The sequence below is a fragment of the Micropterus dolomieu genome, linkage group LG16 (genome assembly GCF_021292245.1).
Source record: "Micropterus dolomieu isolate WLL.071019.BEF.003 ecotype Adirondacks linkage group LG16, ASM2129224v1, whole genome shotgun sequence".
Classification (NCBI taxonomy): Eukaryota; Metazoa; Chordata; class Actinopteri; order Centrarchiformes; family Centrarchidae; genus Micropterus; species Micropterus dolomieu.
Window position 1 is genome coordinate 10,738,768 of NC_060165.1, and position 6,000 is coordinate 10,744,767.

A 6,000-nucleotide genomic window follows, 5' to 3' on the forward strand; every position below is an offset into this window, starting at 1 on the left:
TGCGCCTGTAGTAAGGCCGTTCATCGGCACCCAGCTGGTTTCCTGCGGCCTCTCCCCATCCCCAGCCATCCTAGGTCTCACATCACTGTAGACACTGTTATCCTTACCATAGTTGACAGATTTTCTAAGGCTGTTCACTTTGTTCCGTTGCCTAAATTGCCTTCTGCCTCTGAGACAGCCGACCTCTTAGTCCAGCATGTGTTCCCGTTGCACGGCATCCCCTTGGACATTGTGTCGGACCGAGGCCCGCAGTTCTCATCACAGGTGTGGGGAGTATTCTGTACCTCGCTGGGGGCTACTGCCAGCCTTTTGTCTGGCTATCACCCTCAGACCAACGGACAGACGGACCAACCAGGATCTGGAGAGTGCCGTCAGATGTGTCACAGCCCGTAATCCCTCCTCCTGGTCTGGCCAACTGCCCTGGGTGGAGTACGCCCACAACTCCCTCTCCTCCGCTGCCACAGGTATAACTCCCTTCAGGGCTATGCTTGGATATGATCCCTCTCTGTTCCCTGACCAGGAGAAGGAGGTGGCGGTTCCCTCTGTGCTGGCCAACATGCGGCGGTGACGGCGGGTCTGGAGGGAGGCCCGGAGGGCGCTCGTCCGAGCGGCGGCCCGCACGTAGCGCACAACCAACCGCCGGCGGATTCCGGCTCCCGCCTATGCTCCGGGGCAGAGGGTATGATTGTCTTCACAGGACCTTCCCCTCCAGGTGGATTCCCACAAGCTGTCTCCCCAGTATGTGGGTCCCTTCGTTATTGAGAGGGTGATTAATCCCTCGGTTGTGAGACTAAAGTTACCTGCTGCAATGAATGTCCACCCCTCGTTTCATGTCTCCATGCTTAAACCGGTGTCCTTCTGTCCCCTGATTTCTACGTGGCACACCCGGACAAGCTGGGCAGGGCGCCTGGAGGCGCTCGTTGTGGGGAGGGTCCTGTTACGACTTGTACTGTATGGCTGCTTGGGATGTGTGTTCTCTCTGTGCAGGGGGCGTGGTAGCTGGCTCGGTACCTGGCTCTCCTCCACACCTGCAGCAGATCAACTCATCAATGTGCTAAGTAACTCATAAGAGGACTGCAAGGCTAACAGTTTATGAAAGGACTGTAGGTTCATCTAACAGAAATATAGTTTGTTGTTTGAATAGTGAGTTAAATTTTGAAGTGAGACTTTGTAACTGAAGTTGCACATTTGTTAAATCTAAAATCAACTGAACATTCCAAATTAATTTATTGCTACTCCCCCATTGTGAAAGTATTGGAGAAATATAGATCCTTGAATATAGTTGTGTGTCCAGTGTCAACGTCCACCTGCTACACATAGGATGCATCCTTTTCATTTTGGATTTCAACTGTGTACAAGGACGAACACAAAATAGCTGAAGTGAAAGGCTTCAGAAGAGCACTCTGACATCAGGTGAAAGCGAAGGAGCAGAAAAGAAACGAATAACCCTGATGGCTCAGCAGCAGAGGAAATTATTACAACACAGTGAAAGAGAGAAATCACCTCAGTTTGAATAGATACTGTAGCATTCATTATGATTCTAAAACATTTCTAAAGGTGCACCGATGTTGGATTCAGCCTTGTTCTGCCAGAAATACGTGCCTTATATATTTATAAATGAATTATTCCACATGAGCATTTCCTCTTATTCTCTATTTTAGCTGTTGCACCTGTGTCACACCGCAGCTTGAGCTGGACCCCCTTGCCGCGTGTTCTCTCATGCGTCATGTCAAATTGCCACCGTAAACAACCTATTAAGTGACCTATTTATCCGGGCCAATTCTGCTGGCTCACTCACCCCAATTACTTTGCCGGTGGAATGTCCATTCTGGACTACTTCACATTGGTTTACACTTAAATCAATACTTCTGTAGAACCAGAAAGTGCTTCCATGTGCTAGCTCTCTCAGCAGTACCTCTCATGGCACCCGAAACATGTGATACAAGAAGAGGGCAGGAAGGAATTCACATTACATATTTTGTCTTATTTGTTTTTGCTTTATTGTTTCAATAAGGCATGTCAAAGATATTTGTTTGTTGGGAGCCTGTATCTCAATGGCTGCCAGTCAGAACAGCATATTGTCTGTAAATGTATGTCTTCATGCGTTCATAATAATATGCACTTCTCTGAGTGCAGCCTCCCAGGCTGAAGAATGCTTCAAGATGTCAGTTCCATTTACTTATGAAGTTGTACCAGTGCATTTTCTGCAATTGAGCCGTCAGCGGCTGTCAGTCAGGGGAAATTAACGAGTCTGCTGATTGCACTGCTGGTAATTACAGAGTGCAGCTGGAGCTGTGCTGTGTCAAGCCTGGGAGATATTTTAAGCTTACGTCTGTCCTTTCTCCCAACAGCCAGGTCAAGTAATGCTCTACAGAGGATCAGCTAAGGGTACTTTACTAACCGCAGCTGATATCTGTAACTAACAGGAGTGGTTAGAAACATGGTGCCATAACCACAATGTCACAGGTTTATTTTCCGCTCACTCTGTCAGTATCCTTCAGCAAGACACTGAACTCTTGCCTGCTTGCCCCTTCAAGTCACCCTGGATATTTTTGAGTTTCACGCTTATAAAGATGCATAGCTAATAATAGTTTGATAAGGTAACTGTGCTCCACTGCACAGGAAGCTATCCCTATAGTGCAAATTCAGTGTCATGGTTAAGAATACTTTGGAAGGGCCGATGCTCAGTGGCACCAGAAGATGCATGTAAGAAATCAAGCAAAAGAGCCTATAAGAGAGATAAACACATCTAAACATAAATTAATTATATTTAAGTCAGGGTTGACTTCCCAGTTAGTCAGCGAACATACTAGGAACAAACTAGGCTATGTCATGGACTGAGTAAAGTTTTAGTGCTCTCACAGCAGTCTATAAAGCTGTGTTGAGCAAATTACCCTGCCACTTAGACTCCACTGTGGCTTTTAACAGGGCTATCTGGGGGAGAGAGAGAGAGAGAGAGAGACAACAAGGGGACATGTAACTGTCCTCAACAGGTCCATTTATTAGTCCACACGCATGGATTTTACACAGTCCTGATACATATTTTGTACACCCACTGTCCAACGGCCTGTGACTGGGAACACTGAAGGTGGTTACATATATATGCATATTAGCATGCGTTTCTCTCTCCAGCTGAAGTCTGACTGTACACAAAAGGTCTAGATGGCATCATGTCCATACTGCCTGAGTAGTCACTTGTAGTCATGTCAAACATTGGTGCCAATGCTCACCAAAGTGATCACTGTAAATAGTTTGACTTTTTACAAATTTCACATAACTTTAATGTAAATGTTTGCTCGAGAAACAGTAAGATGTCATGGCAACAGCATCATCTTTGTTGATTTATACGTGATTTCTGCTCATTTGCTTTGTCGTACTTTACTACATTTCCCTACCCAGCTTGCAGCTGTCCTCGGTTTTTCCCACAGTTCCTAGGTCATGTAATCAGCACATATTAGCACATCCTTCACTCCTCTAACAAGCCACTCAGTATATATGCCCACCCACCTACACATAGTATATACAGTGTGGTAAATACTTTTTCAAACTGTTTAGCTACTGCTGACCTTTTGATGTTAGACCAGGTCTCCTTATATCTGAGTTCACACAACACTACCAGAATTGTCACAATGCTAATGCTAACTGTCCCCTGGTTGAACATGTCAATCAACTATGGTGCAACTTTTGTCTTTGGCCAGACATTGTAAATCATACCGTTCTTTGCCAGTGCAGAGAAGATGCTAGCTGGATAATTTGTGTGTATTAGTGCCTCAGACTGATTCTACCAAAACAGTCCAGTTGCTAATTCTTGATTTATATTTGATCTGAAACATTTAGAAGCTACAAGAGTTTTAAGTATGGAGTTTGCATGTGCGCTGACAGATAAAGAAAGTACATGTGAAAGCAAAGCACCTCTCACCTTTTGCATCCATCATGAACATCATTTACGGATCTGAATATAATGTGCTTAGCTGATGCACCTCCCCCCATTTTCTGAGAACATACTTTTATTCAGGATAGGTGTACTATTAGCATGGCCAAATCCCTCCTTCGCCTCTAGCCAGCACCAAGTGTTGCTCTGCACACTGACAACATGTCAGTGAGTGCGCATGTTTTGACCCTGTTGGAGCCTGACTCAGAAAAGGTATGCCAGCGAGCATGGTGGGAAAGAAACCAAGTCCCCTCTCTCCTTGCAGCAAACACACCAGCATACACACATGCATAGATTTTTCTTGGCGTGTCGGTGCCTGAGGCAACTGTGCTCTTGAGTGTATTCAGATTTACAGAGGAATGAATCATCCCATTCAAAGTGCAAATCAGTACATCATTTGTGTCTATTTAGTCTCTTTAGAAAGCTTCTGCTTCTTTTATCTGTACATTTATTATTCAGTACTCGAGGTGGTGGATAGAGCAGCACAGCCATCTCTCCCACACATCATCCAATCAAAAAAAATCAAATCCAAATCCAAGAATGCTAAACTAATCCATACCAGGTAAAGTATGCAACATAAAAACAGTGTCGCCACTGATGAAGTTCAGGTCTTCCCTTTAAAGTTGCACTAACTGGCCTGAGTAGAACAGGTATGAAGTGGGGGATGAATGTGTTGGAAGAGTATATTTTTCGATCATTTTACTGCGGTGACTCAGCTGTCCATGCATTAGTCACAGCTCTCAAAGCAGGGGCCTTCAGACACTCTCTGGTCAAGGCTTAGTAAACAACATAAAGACGGCTCAGTGCTTTTTGTTGGTGTCTGAAGCGAAATTCTGAAAATTTTGTGGTTTTACCTTAATTAATGTAAGTAATTAGGGATTTTCTTTTATTAGGGGGAGGAGAAGAAAAGTTTGGACATTGTGTGTGTGTGTTTGTGTGTGTGGATTGTGTGCTAAAACTATGCCATGCCGTTTAGCATTATCTGTGCGTCCAAAGTGAGCCAATGGGACAGAATTCTACTTTCTCTTTTCATTTCATTAAAACACAAATGACTGTGCCGTTAAAAAGGACTGCCAATGCCCTCGTGGCTAATGAGCTCTTTAGGGAAAGCAAGCCTTTAGAAACAGACAAGAAATAAATAATCACTAATACCTTGTAATATTCGCAGCGCAAAATACAGTTCATAGGTTGGAAGGGAACCCTTTAGAAGCTGTATAAATTGACAGCATGATACAGCAAGTGCATCTAATTAATTTTTAAACCTGTTAAGTGAATAGGGATATTGTTATTGTCATTTAACAAAGATCGTACCCACCACCTAATCCAGAATTTGTCATGCTAAAATGTGTTCAGAAAAGTAACTACCAGCCCCAGATCTAGATATCCGAACAGCGCAGTCTATCCTTTTTAAATAAAAAAAGTCAGAGACAAAAACTTAAACAATCTAAAATCTAAAGCATTGGTTAACTTTTGAAAGCATCACTAATCACCACAAGATTTTGCGTAATCCATAAAGACTTTGACCCACAACCCTGTACGCAGGATAAGCGGTTGATGATGGATGGATGGATGGATAAAGACTTGGTAAAAATTCTGGTAATTTTACTTTTTGTTATTATAATGTGTGAACTTTGGCATGAGCAGCTTTCCAAAACTTTCCTCTAATGATGTTGGTATTGATCATTAAAATAATTGTAAAAAAACTAATATACAATTCAAATAAGTGGGGAAAAGCAGACCTCTCAAAAATTTCTCATTCTCAAAAATTTTGAGACTCATTTCACATCAGAGTTATTAACTAAACATTAGCACCTTTCTTGGAAAAAGAGTCATTGGCTCAGGGTCACTGCTTCAGTTTAGCTTAAACCTTTCATCCAGGGGCAAAGTATTACATAATTATTTCCCTATCCTCTGCCTCACATTAGACAGGCCAGGGTCGCCCAGCTGTCTGTCTGCATTCTGTGTTAATGCTCATGTGCGTGCTAGCCTTCATGTCTGGGTATGTGTGCATGCATGTGTGTCCGATGAGGCTACATAAGGTTCCCTAAGATGGTGCCAGGAGAGAGGCG